The sequence below is a fragment of the Dermacentor silvarum genome, chromosome 5 (assembly GCF_013339745.2).
Source record: "Dermacentor silvarum isolate Dsil-2018 chromosome 5, BIME_Dsil_1.4, whole genome shotgun sequence".
Taxonomy (NCBI): domain Eukaryota; kingdom Metazoa; phylum Arthropoda; class Arachnida; order Ixodida; family Ixodidae; genus Dermacentor; species Dermacentor silvarum.
The window spans coordinates 50,813,195-50,827,725 of NC_051158.1; the positions used below are offsets into that span (position 1 = coordinate 50,813,195).

The 14,531-nt window shown below is 48.0% G+C and overlaps 1 protein-coding gene across 1 annotated transcript in view; it reads right to left on the reverse strand.

Annotated features, from left to right (window-relative positions):
- Window positions 1-14,531, reverse strand: part of LOC119454118 (BAI1-associated protein 3-like) — a 375,555-nt gene that overhangs the window by 261,959 nt on the left and 99,065 nt on the right. The gene's annotated exons all lie outside the window — the stretch shown is intronic.

The window sequence follows — 14,531 nt, forward strand, 5'->3', positions numbered from 1 at the left end:
ACTTCAACCTTCTGGCTTCAAACGGCTTCGTAGCGTGGCAAATTGATTTTCAATAAAACAATACAGCGCTCTATAGATGCAACAATTCGCAAAGACTGTGCATGGGTGCAGAAGCTTATTGCTTTTATGCGTGCTAAAGAGCTTTATTTCTTCGGAATTTAGAAAGACAAAGCGTTCAATTAATAACGCCACACGGACGCCTGAAGCCAGAGTCACGAAGATTAGACAAATCTATGCACTATCCATTGTTCTCACGGTGGCTGAATGACCCCAGCGCGATAAATCCCTCTAGCACTCTTTTTTTTATTCTTCTGTAGATAACTGTATACGCTCGACGAGGCCTCCGAAACCTCACCGCTGCGCCGGTGCGATCTCTGAGGTCACGCACTTGACAGGGCTACACGCACAAGCTGTGATCGCTCCTCAAACGTTATTCCTCATGTCAGGACCACGTGCAACGTAATCCCGTTGTTACTACGCCGCGGTTATTAAGCGATATGAAACAGAGGCGCTTAGACCGCGATTCGTGTGCATTTCCTGCTTTACAGTGAACATCCTGTGCCTCTCTTATTGTCCAGCACAACTTGTACATGGACGCAGTGGAAAAACAACACACACATCAAGAAGTTTTTATAATGACGAACCAGCACGCAAGGCGCAAATTTCAACACTCGATCGACCAGCATCTCGCCGACGCCATTGCGCGACCGAAATGCGACACCACCCAACCTCTATATATACGCGCAACTGCTGAGATCGATATACGAGCTTCTGGCATATAGGCACAGACACAGATTCTCGACTATTCGTGGTGGTCTGGAATTTCAGTAATCATGACTACAGTCATCCACGGTCTAGTTTAGGTCACCGCAGAACCGAGTGTACCTCACAGACATCTCCGAGCACCACTTTCTCGCAAGATTTGAACCAGCGCACTATAGCCTAAAAATATCGTATCATAGCACTTCATCGAATCACCTGCGGCTCTGGGCATATTTTGTTGTATATTAATTGTATTGGACCGTCCACTAGCCACTTTAGGCTATCAGTCCAAATAATGTTTATATACATTTTGTTTTGTTCTTGAAAAGTTCCATTGACTAATTGGCTGATGGTGGTACCGTTTCAGTATTTGGCGCCTGTTCTGTCACTTGCTAACAGATCTCTTCTACGCACTGCAATCCACTTAAACACAAAGCTTCGCTTAAAGCGGTCATTCTGCTGGATATCCAACTCTGGTTTACAGTAACCGGGTTCCTTGCTGTAGCCGTCCTCGACACAACCAGTGCTAGCGTACGTGGCCCGTAGTGCACGTCTTCGAGTACACGCGGTTCGGCGCGTCTAAACGATTCCCAGCAGGGACTTAAAGGAAGATAAGAATCGCTTGTTTTGCGCACTGCTCTTGGTGGTTCCGGCGTAAAGTCGACGAATCGAAGGAGGAATTACGAGAGTGGTAGAGCTCCTTTCTTAATTTAGTTTATAACGGCCTGGTGGTTTGTCGGCGGAGGGAAGCTTACAACACTAAACGAAGCGGTTAACAGTTTAAGGTGTAACTTTGATGTGAGACGGTTTAACGTTTCGCACGCTGTCATCGATGACAAAGGAAGCACTAGAGCCGAGCTCCGAACTCATTTCTCCTAAGAGTTAATTCAACCAGTCTACGGTAATCATAGAAACTTCTTTGGTCACTCTGGAATCTTAGAGCCTTGGCCTTTTGGCTACAACTATATCTTTGTCTCTTGACAAAACCGTGTAGACATTATGAGTCTGTATATTGCCTAAAGACAAGCGTCGTGAACAAGATGACGAAAACAAAAGAGCAGAACCCGAGGTCCGCACATAACAAAACGTAATGTTTGCGGTCTGTAGACTGTCTATAGACTGTTGGCCAGCTTGCTTTTTATAGCCTTGAACGTAAGTTCGCCGTCACGGTCAGCTAATTGCAAATCAAGAGCAAGAAGACCATGAACAAGAACAATAAGAAAAAGAACAAGAGCCAAGAAGAACAACAAGAAACAGACCAAGAACAACAAGAACCAGAAGTACAAGGACAAGTAGAACGAGGACAAGGACAAAAAGAATGGCGGAGTTCAATGTCGGTCTTCCCGAGGGCAAGATGTCACTGGCCTTATAAAGCTTTCCAATGGGCTTTGTGCACTCCGTCCAGTCGACATGGACGTTCGCACTTTCCATTCCGTTTCTGTCTTTTGCTGACCGCGGAACCGACTTCGCTAATTAGCTCATTAACACGCGGAGACAAAGAGCTTTCTTGTTCCCTTTAAGGCGGCCGCCGGAATGAGCGCCGAGCTCTTCTACAGAGCACGACCATTTTGTTACACCGAATGCAGGTAAATGCGTTTTTGCCTTGCCTAGTTTCTGCCTCAGCCTATACGCTTGCTGGCAAGTCATTTGCATAATTATGCATGTCCAGGGCAAGTCATGCGTGCGATGGCTACTTCGCACAGAATCACGAACGCGCCTGCCGTAGCACACCGAACTACGACGGGGCCGGTTTAGTGTATCGTGCCGGTGCACCAAAATTAGATTGCGAAACTGGTGCGTCTTAACGTGATGATGATGAAGTTTTGGTACTCTGGCAACGGAGCAGAAAGGTTACAAAGCACCATAGCAATTGATCTGAATATGTATGGCTGTATAGGGGCTAAAGACATTTCTATGGACAAAGTATTGGAAACCGTAGTATAGTATGTATATCGGCAGAAGGGATCATGAGGCACATACAATCAACCACCATCGTGACTGATGGCCAATCGTCGAGGTGACACGTGGCTCAATGAACCTGAGTGGTAATCACAACACTCGGAAGCTAACTGAGCAGATGCCATAGACGTGCTCTTGCGTACGCACAGCACATATCTTTGTCAACAGATAGCGTTTCAGTTTTGAAAGACGTCAAACTATAAGGTCTTCGTGTAATTTTCAAGTAGATAAAATGAAGGTAACAAAAAAAAAAAGGAAGGGCTCCTCACACGAGCGTCCGTTCGGAAAACACCGATTCCCTCCGACACCACCTTTCAGTTGTTCAAATGTTCTGCGTAAGCTGACCTGTATATAGCGTGCCTGATACGTCAAGCGCAGCGCGTTTTTCATCCTCACAGTCACCTCCCTTAGTGTTTCGTTTCAACTATATAGTAGCGACACTGACGCGCTCTCGCAATGCACTTATATGTTGTTTGTGCACAACCGGGGTTTTGCGTAGCGTGTGTGTTTTCTTGCGCGCTGCTGTGGCATCGGAACAGCAGGTGCTCAGCTCATTGCGTTATTTCGTCACCGCATATCACGCTCCTCTATTCTCCTCCCTCTATCCCTTCCGCATTTATCGCAGTGCGGAGTAGCAGGCCAATAGAGACAGTTCCTCCAGCCAACCTCACCGCGTTTCGTCTCATTAAACTTTCGCTGCGTCGTTTCCAATTTTTCTCGCTCTTTCGTTCTCTTTATCTTCCTATCTCTCTTTCGTTCTTTCTTTATTTCACAGTGTCCTCTCTCTCTCTCCGTCTCCTTTGTCGCAGTTTTACCTGCACTATAACGTTCAGCTCACTATAAGCCGCCCCCCCCCCCCCCCCCCCCCCTGCGCGGCCTACGCCACCGAGGCATACACTGTTGCGTACTACGGCCAATTTTTTTTTTTTTTTTTAACCTCGCGTGTTGCTTCTTTACTTCTCCATCGTCATGACTGTACACTTTTTCATCCTCAGTGTCTAAACCCCAGGACAGAACACGTGTGGCCGCGCTCGGAACGCTCCGAGCCGGCCGCAAGCGGGCTAACGGCCTGGCGCCGTAAAGCACCGTGCAGGCGCGAAATATATGGCGTGCTAAGCGGCGTTGTTGGAGCGTGTGGTCAGAGCGCCGGCAGTTTCTTTCAGCTAAGCGCACGGCCGCGGCAGGACCGGGCCCACCCACGGGGACGAAGAAAGCTCTTCGCTAATTAATTTAGGTCAGCGCCGGTTGCTCTGACAAGCTTCGTTATGAGACTGGTCACAGCCACGCGAGCGATGGGACCGACATTTCGTGGGGGCGGGGAGGGACGAGACGAGATCACAACGGCGATGACAACTTGGTGGGAAGGCGTGCTACGGACACGACAGAAAAGAGGGGGAGGGGTGGGAAACTGCGGGAGGTGGAGGGGGGACCGGAGATTGGTGGGACATGTGGCTGGACAACGAGAAATTAAGCGGGTGGAATGTGAAGTTGGGTAGTGCTATACGCCTTCCTTTTTTTTTTTTTTTGTTGCTGTTTTTGTTTATTCTAACGCTTCAGCGGTGAGAATCTCTAAACGGCGTTTGTTGTTTCCGTCCGTCCGTCCGACAGTCCTTTCGGTTACGCCGTTGTCGATGACGTCACGTTCTCGTTCTCAGCTTCACCCTCGCAACACGCCGATAAAGAACAAAAGTGTCATCACCACCGCCACTGTGTATTTAACTCTCGCCACCGAGGCCCTTGCGTAATAGAGCACGACATTATCATCGCCAGCGTCCGGAGCCGTCGTGCAACTTTTCGTTGCGCACGAAACCTCGCGCCTAGTGCCTATCGCCGGACTCTGAGATTACCGGCGTTTGCGCGTGTATTTCGGATGCCACAGTGGTGACAACTGTAGCGAAATGTTCGGCGCATAAGAATCGAGAAGCAGCTATTGAGAAGATGGCGGTGTCCATTGTTTTGAAAGCCTGCTGCTGCCGCGGTGTATGCCGCGGTGTATTTGGCTTCAACGTTCTTTTCTCTTCTTCTTCTTCTATTTCCTTGCAGTGAACAGCAAATCTATACTAGGAAATTAGCACAACGTGTTCAGGACAATCTGCGTCACCACGCCGATGAACTCAGTAGTACGCATTTTGCAGACGGACGTCCTGAAACGACGCAGGTCCTGAAATTCGGCCCTCCATTTTTCGTCATTCCGCCGCGCGCTTGTTTACAAATTCAGTCGTTCAGCGCATGCGAGGGAAGCGTTGGGCGTACGAGGTGGCACTCGCCATTACCGCCATCGCACTCAGGTCGCCGGGGCAGAGCGTTCGTCAACGTCCCGCGGGCACGAAATAACAAATGAACGACGTAGAAGTGAGGCCTCGGGGGAAGGGGGTTGAGAGTGAGCAGAACGCTACACGCCAGAAGATGAGAGAGTGCGAGGGTGGGGCAACAAGGATGGGGGGTGCGAGGGAGGGGCAAGGGTAGAGGTGCACCGAATGGAGAGGGTGGGGGAATGAGGAGAGGGACCATTTCACTCCGCGCACTGCTGTGGAGGCGACGAGCGATGTGATAACGAGCTTCGCGAAACCGCAGGACTTGAGCTCCGGCGGACAAGGCCTGATGATGGTGGTAGCGCTGCGCGCGGGGTCGACTCATTAGGCCACCAGAGCTGGCTGCCTGCAAAACCTCGCCATCGCTGTGAACCAGCAGCAGAGAGAGAGAGACAGTGCGCGCGCACAGAGAAGAGTGTTCGCAGAAGAGTGGAAAGGGGGAGAGTGAGATAGGAAGAGGGGAGAGAGACAGCGGCACGTCTTCATCGTTCGTCGAGTTGGTGTGCACACTCTACAGTACATCGTTGTTTGTCGGCGAGATCGCGACGGGAGAGCACGATAACGTACGATCTTTCCAGACCTCCTCTCTTCTCGATGTGGAAGGCGCTGCTGCCTCCTCTCCACGTCTGCTCCTCCTGTTCCGCCCTCTAGTGGGTTGAAACGCAATTAGTTTTTCAACCACGAGTGAGCAGCAGGTGCGCCCCTTCTAACGACCGGACGGACCGGCTGGCAGTTGGGAAGGGGGTATGAGGGAGAGGGCAAACACCCTCACCCCGCAGACCCTTACTCGTTTCGAAGTGTGGTGGGCGAGTGCGAAGGCAACGCTAGACGACAGAGAGAGATAGAGAGAGAGGCGTCGACTCGCGGTGTGGCAGACTGGAAAGGCGTCGCGCGGTCGTTGTGGTGGTGGTGTGCCTTAGCTCACGTACAACGCCGAGATGTCTGAGATTGTTTGAGGCGCTTTCGGTAAAGCTAACTTCGTCAAATCTGCAGTAAAGAACCTCGAGAGGCGACTTTTCTGGGTGCGATGTAGAGGGGGATCTCATTCAAAGTTGGGTCATTTTTCTCCTGATGCCCAACAATAGGCGGCGAGAATAGGCTCGACCGTTGTTAATTGGGCAATCCAAAAGTATAGCTTCAGATCGCCACCGCAAAACCAGAAGCATACTTGCAGAGCCTTGGAGGGTAATGTCGAATAATATGTCGACCAATGAGGAATAGTGCGAAATCGACTTGTTAGTTCTCAGGTAAGTGACGTATTGGTACTCCGCGGTTGCCTTATAGTGACTAGGCACGACCGTCGCTGTCATAGAGCGTCTGTGTCTTTATGCACTTGACAGGCTCCCGGCCGAAGGAGTAGCTGGTAATGGGATGAGGGGACGGGTCCCAATAAGTTTCGCTATTTTGGTGCGGTACCAACATTACTCAGTGGAATGAACATATTCACCGTTAAACGAGGTTTTCTTCCTCGTAAAAAACTTGGAGCGCAGTAAAGACAAGCGACGAAGAAAGCGGCTTTCTTCTCTTTCGAAGTCACTTCCTTGGTCTCGTCTTTACTGCGCTCCAAGTTTATTACCAGAATGATGTACCAACTAGCCAACCTCTCCATCCTAAGGTTTACTTTGATGGGCGGACGGACGGACAGACGCACGAAGAAAGACATATTGATTGATTGATTGATTGATTGATTGATTGATTGATTGATTGATTGGTTGATTTGATTGACTGAATGAGAAAACCTCAATGCTCGAGCCTTTATCCATTCCGCCCCTATAGGAATGCCACAGTGGTGGCTGGGAATCGAATCTGCCGCACTTCCCTCAGCTCCGGAACACCTTAGCCATTTAGCCCCCTGAACGCGTAGGGTCACTTCAGTCCTTTGATTCATCCATCCTCGCATCCACGCTCATATTCCTGAATGGTGCCACACGGTCACTGGTGGTATGGAATCAAAATCATGTTTGGATTTGAGAGAAGAGAGCCCTGCCTCTGTGTCTTACCATATTATATAAATAATATATATATATATATATATATATATTATATTATCTTAGGAAGCTGAGCTGTTGGCCTGAATCGATATTATGACTAGCCTTACATAGCAGTAGGGCACGGCAATAGGAGTAGAACGAGAGAAAGGTGGCGTAGATGCTAACGGAAATGGTGGTTTGAACAAACGTATCAACGATGAAGGTGTTTTCAATGTCGCAAAGCCAAATCATTCTCCCCACAGCCATTTGCCAAAAAAAATCTGGTATAACCTGCCTATCTTGAGGGTCCCGCCAAGATCCCAAGTGTACCTTTTCGGACATAGGTTAATTGTTAAAAATTGCACAAATGTTCTGCCAATGAGTGTCTTTACATCGTGTAAACGCGAGCACATGCATAGCACCGCATTCTACAGTCTCGGCCCGAAAGCACTCTTAATAGTCCACCCTTCCACAAAAATCTGTAAGAACGATTCTGCCAGCCATAGTTTCGGTGCTGATATATTACGAGGTTTCAAAAAACAATAACGTAATCAAAACGATAGTATTTAAGTAAGAGTGCATTTTTTTTTAATCGTCGTGTTCGTCCACCACTGCAGGAGATGGGCCAGCAGCTGAGTGCTCAGAACGAGCAGGTTGACGAGCTCACCGCCAGTGCCGCCTCCAGCGAGGAGCGAATCCGCCGAGCCAGCCAGCAAGCCGACAAGATCCTGCGCGACGCGTAGCGCCCTCTCGCGCCGCTAGGCGTAGAATCTGTGACGTCAAACAGCTGGTTTATTAACGCCGGGAAGTGCAGTGCCTGCACATGCAGAGTCCGTCTCCTTTCTGCTTGAAAATGTATTTTTGAAACCCATTTCAGTAGCGTGCTATAATGTGGTGGGCCATTCCTGATTTTTTTTTTTTTTGTAATAGAGTGCACACACAAAAAGTAGAAAGTTTAGAGGATCATCAATTCATTTATCCGTCGAGTCCTTGTTACAATGGATTATAGTGTAGCGGTGTTCAATTACTTCGTTCCTACAACACTTTGAACCTAAATTGACCAGTATAAACATGCCCCAGTCTCACAGTTCATGTATCGCGGTTAAAAATTACCATTACAATAAACGCCTCGTGATCGGTTTTGTAAATTTCAAAAGCAACTGCAAGTAAAAATTTCGTCGCTTTCCGTTGCGCATTTACATTGCCTACGTCTCGTCACGTGTCATCTCATGGAGACTAAAGCGTACGGTAGTAGGTCAAGCGCTGGCCACAACAGAGGTTCCCACAAAAATTAACAGCAAGGAGTGCGGCTCTGCGATCTCTGGGAATAATGGACATGCACACGGATTTGTCTAATATTCGTGCTTCTGGCTGCGGGAATTCTCGTTACGTCATTTATTACGCCTCAACTTCAACTTCAAATTAGTTAAATTTTAAACCAATAATAGATATCAATGACAGGCAAAGCAGTAGGTGTCTGCGGATCTGTATAATCACTGCGAATGGCTGCCGCGCGCGTTTATAATGTAATATTCTGTTGAAAATGATCCATCCTGAAAGTGACAAAGCCATCCGAAGCCACAAGGTAGCCTACACAAATCCCCTGCTGCCCGAACCACTACGCTTGCGTTTCCTGTAGACACTATACATATATACCAGGACTCCGTCACCAGAATTCCGTCAAGCAAATCTTTAGAAAAGATTATGCTGGTCGCTAGCTGGTAACTTTGTTTCCGGAATAAAAACTTACGAAGGCACACCCTCAATCTCGTGCGAAGGCCTTGCGCATCCCTTACGCCGAAGCCTGGTCTTCCAATAAGAAGGCCTTCGTCATTTAAGGGCCCCTCACAAAATCTACGCGCCCACGTAAACAAATTGGAGGACGCTTAAGCTTCGCATTTAAGCGTGGAACGCGATAGGATTCAAAGGTCCCTGACTGCTTGGCAGGCTTCCCGGCAACTACAGCTTTCTTTTTTCTCCAATTTCGCCTCCCCGCGCGGCTGCCGTAGAGTTACTGCACAGGCTGCCGAGGAGGCGAGCGCCATCTGGATGAGGTTTTTTGCACGGAACCAGCCGGCGCACGCCGCTCTATGAATGGTAGAAATGCTCGAAATGGAGTTTGTGTTTGAGTTTCCGCGTAAGAGAATTATGTTTTCCCGTATACTCAAATTACAATCCGACGCTATCATGCCTGTAGGTTGTGGTTAAGTCGTACTTTACGAATTTTCTGGCGCATTTTAATTTGAGAAACTCAATTAGTTCACCAGCGCCTATGCATCACGAGGAGGGCCTGCGTGGCTGGGGCGGTTCGTGATGGTTTCTCGGCCGCGGACGCCGGCGCCGACTCCAACGCCGACACCGACGTCGGATTTTGTGCGACAGGGGGCCTTTGACGCTATAGCGTTAAAACTGACTTATACGGTGCCGTAAATCGATATTCCTTCCAGCTAAATTTTAGTTCTTCAATACGCGCATAGGCTTGCGGCCTGTACGCGTCAACATACGGCACCTATATTGAGACAGGCCATCGGCGGTTTTTGAGAGAAGGATTGGATGCTACCCTCGTTGCCATGTTCACCTCCGAAGGTCTCCCGTTTCCAGGGAACCGCCGAGAGCCACGGTGTTCTATTTCTCGTTGCCGAAACGCGCGCTAGCGCGCGCTCCAAGTTCCCAGTTTCGAGAAGCTGTAATCGGAAACTTGGCGACTCTTTTATGCGCACTTAACCCCCGCCCATTATATCTGCAATGGGAATGATAAAGAAGTAAAATAGAGTATAAAGAAAACGTTCGTTAACAAAAGAGAAAGAGATAAGAAAAAAACGCAATAAATGAGGGTCGGGAAAATTCCGCGAGCTCAATGAGAAACGACGAGATTTAAAAGAGAGAGAAGGAGGGGGATTTGCAACTTTTTTTATCTAATTTTTTTCATTCGATTAGCATTCTATGCTCCAGCCCTTTTGAGACTACCTAACTCTCTAGGGTGAGAGCTGTGCGGATCACAGAGCAAACGGCATAGCGGATATTCTAGTTGACATTAAGAGGAAGGAAATGGAGCTGGGCAGGACGTGTAACGCGTAGGGTAGATAACCGGTGAACCATTACAGTTACAGAAAGGGTGCCAAGAGAAGGGAAGCGCAGTCGAGGACGGCAGAAAATTAGGTGGTGTGATGAAGTTAGGAAGTTTTCAGGCCCAAGTTGGAATCGGCTAGTGCAAGACAGGGGTAACTGGAGATCACAGGGAGAGGCCTTCGTCCTGCAGTGGACGGTGTGGGGAGAACACGCCGCCACCTTCTCCCGCGGGCGCTCGCCGTCGCTTGCGCACGTAGCGCACTCGGCGTGAGCCGGGCGGACGTCTTCTCGTGCGCGCGCAGCGGGATCCGGGCGGACAGGGGAGAGATGCACTTTGCCCTCTCCCGGTTCTCGCTCGCCTCTCGCGATGCGCGTGCCCGCGCGGGAAGAGGGAAAGTATCCGACGGGCGAGGAGGACATTCCCCTCTAGAAAAGGTAAAAAGGTATAAAAGACCGCGACCGAGAGACCCCCGTGACTCTCTGACCTCGCTACACCTACCTGCCCATATGGATATACCCGCTGCAACCCGTGAGTGAACTCGTTTGCGTGACTACCACACGCGACGAGGCAAGCCTATTTTATTACTTATTATACAGAGCGGACTTCTCTCTGCAAGTGTGTTTTATTGCCCACAGCAATAAACGTTGTTGAGTTGACTCGCTTGTGCCTTATTCGCCCGAACCCTACGTAGCTGTGATTTTACGCGCTACGGGTTGGGGAAGACCCCCACAACGGAAGCATAAGCTGATGGTGGTGGTGATGAACTATCTAACCCCTTACGCCGACACAGTGGCCCACGTTGTCCAGCAGATTGGGCCACTTAGGTATGTGCTCGTGGTCATCAAGCTTTCGTAGTCGTTCCCTCGCCGTCATTCTAGCTTCGGGATCTGACTCTCGTCATGTCGTCATCGCCGTCACGCCTTCTACGCCGACCCAGTGATCAAAATTGTCTGATAGCTTCGGCCACTAGGCATGCCGTAACTGTATCAGTACGTACCATCGGCGCCAAATGAAACGCGAACAGCGGAGCGCGTGCCCGAAGCGTAATTGAAGGTGGACTGCGCACCGTCGGCCAGTCGTCACCACTGACAGGCGCGCACATCCGGTTTGACCGGAACTGGCGCCGCTCTCGGGATTCCTGCTGAGCGGGTAACACTCCGTCATTTGAATGGTTCAAACCATCATTGATTCCATGTGTATATAACTGAAATTTCGGTTATTGAGAACTTCTTGCAGAGTTGTATCAATATTGTGACTTCTTGATGCGTACCTAAAATGTGCTCCTTCTTCACCGGATGCAGCTGGTAAGTAAGAATTACGGTATGTGTCACAAGCGCTTTTCTTTTTTTTCTTTTTTTTATTTGTCGATTGTCTATTCGAAATATTAAATGAAAGGCAAAAACAGCTTACATATTATTGATCTGCAGTCGGCCGCAAAACTTTCAACGAAAGGCTGAGTTCGCGCATAACCACGAATATAATTTTTAAGCCTATAGTATATAGCTCTAACCTACGCATTGATTCATTAAATTTGAAGCCCAACGCAAAAATTAACGCTTGTTGTGGAACGCGTGTCCCGTAAACAGTTGTGGCCAACTGTACACATATACACTAAGCCTGCGACGCATCTGCAACGGACCACCGAAATAAGGGCAAGAAAAAAAAGATCATAATGTAAAGTACACCGTTAAAATAGCGAACGAAACGACGTTGCTGTGGGATCATGTGGAGGCGGCAAAATGTGGCACGAACTAATTAAGTTATTTGGTTGTACGCGCTAAAACCACGATATGATTATGAAGCACGCCGTAATGGAGAACTACGGATTCATTTTTACCACCTGGGGTTCCATTAACGTCCACCTAAACGGATGTGCACGAGCGTTTTTTTTTTTTTCTTCCTTTTTTTTCTTTTTTTTTTGTGTGCATTTCGCCCCCATCTAAATGCATCCGCCGCCAGCAGCTGGGTATCGAACTCACAACCTTGTGTTTAGCAGCACAACGCTATGGCAACAAAGCCAGAACGGCGGGTAAAATACGGCAGAAAACGAGCCACATTGACGCTACGATCCAATTATACCCGCAAGCCCGTTCTGTAATTTCACAGTCAGCATTTCGGTTAGCGCTATTCGCTACGCGCTGTTTCATCGAAAGACAGCTCATCAAAAGAACGCAGCTACACCGGCAAGCTTGGAACTTTGCCTATCCGCCTGATGCATTGTTACCGTCAGGTCATTGTTAAAAGAAAACGCCCAGCCCGCGGCAAGAACATTCGCCTGTGAATAACCTTTTCTTTTTTTTTTTGTCAGCCCTGATTGTGAATGCCTCCATTTTCATACCCTTGATAGAGGTCACACGTGGAGAAGATGAAAGAAAAAGCCCGTGCGCAACGATATCCTGGAACATAATGATGGAGCCGTTCCCAGACGTAATATATTCTGTTTTCCGAAGTTATACCGAAGGCAAATGCTCGCTAACATTGTATAGGTAGATGCTGTAATTGGAATTCGGCCCAGTTGTTTACCTTGTTATTGTTATCACCTCGCGATAAGATTATACATATTATTCTTAGTTGTAACTTAACGTTATTCGATTAGTATAATGCTCGTCCTCACGACAGTCTATTGGCTTTATAGTCATGTTAAGCCCCTTTTCATTCGTTAGTTGACAATGTATTCGCAGCTATGTATTAGGTATACTGTAAGCTATAGTATAGTGCACATTAACCGGTTTCTTGTGTTTCCTTAATAAACATTTTGATAACCACTCGCCTCAAATACATATGCCTTTCGTCCTGTTAAAATAAATATTGTCTGGACACAACAAGGAATGTTACATTAAGCTAGACTGGCACGGTTGCGCCATGAAATCGGTGTAGACGCGTGATCGGAAGTATGTTGTGTTTGAAAGCGTGTTAAATATAGAGTGGCGACGATACGAAGAAATATCCGCACTAGATATCTGTGACGTCATCGGCTTTGACACCATCTGGACAAGGTTCCCTAAACTATTTATTGCTCAAAGACACAACTTTGGTGTCACAAATCAATGAAAACTCGACTCGGAGAATTTTCTGGGCTTACGTTTTTAATACAGTTAGCACATTAAGCCAATTCCAGCCGCTTTGTGTCTATCTATCTATCCTGTTTACGCCACCTTTTAAATTTATCCGGTGCTGGTTTCTTTAGCGCTGCCCCACGAATGCCTGCGGTCAGCCAGGGATTAATTCTCAGCGTGCCACTGCTGCAATCTCTGAGGCCATGCAAAAGCAGGGGAGCTTCACGAGCGAGCCGCCAGATGGCGAAGCCTGCCCATAGTAAAACGCGAGAGAGGAGTCCGGGCTGCAGTAAACGGCTCATACAGCGCGAGTTTCGGCGGTGGCAAGACGGTGACTCGCCACACTGCTTGAATGCTAATCGCATTAACGTCCATAGGATCGTGAGATTTTGTGCCGATTTTTTTTTCTGAAACAAAGGGGGTTATGTATGAGAGAGTACTTTGAATGTCAAGAGGGTGTTTAACCGAGCTAGTTGGTTCATTCTTCGAGGTTTAAACACCCTTATACTCAGGTAAACACCCCTTTGACACTCATTTCCAGCACTCTGAGTCTTTCTGCAGCAGCTACGTCCACGTCTGTTCGTTCCTGTTGCTGCTACAAACCTCGAAGTACTTCGAAATCCGTAAACTCGCATGGTTGTAATTATAATTATAAAGGAACAAATGCTTGTCCTTAATTTTCTGCGCGATAAGTAAACCTTTTCGCTCGAGATATCCGTGGAGTTTCGAATCAATCATCGATCAACTTGCGTAGATTTGGTGCTGTGTTTTAGATTAATTTGAAGTTAACAATTACAGGCGATAACGCACTTTATCGACGAAATAGGGCACTTTTGCCGAGACCACAGGCTTAGGAATTCGCATGTCGACGATAAGTTGAGGCTCGTAGCGAAACTGAATTGCTGTTTAGCAGTGACTTCCTCGACGTCGCTACTTTCGACAATGACTAGGCCAGACTGGCATTGACGATTGTTTCGAGGATATCCCAAATATTAAAAAAAATAATTATGATGACTCGCATACACGTTACTGTTATCGTAGTTTGCGCACGTTCGCTTTATAAGTGCACTTTTCTTCGCCGTTAGCCCACTGTTCTAAGGAAATTGGGCATGCGTAAGGGCATCTCGCAGGATTGTATGGCGCTGTTAGATGAGCGTGACGCAGTTGACTCGGCCTAACCATAATAACAAAACAGGATTGGTCACGACCACACGGTTTCAGCCAGAGTTCAACGCGCATCGAAAAGCCGAGGTTTTCCACAATTAATTCCATAATTTTATCCAAGTATCTCATTTATTAACGCGCTCTGATTATGAACATACAAACAAAAGTACACACCATCAGATTCACTGTAGCATACCGAAAGCGATAAAAAGTACACAAAGGAAAATATATTGCATAA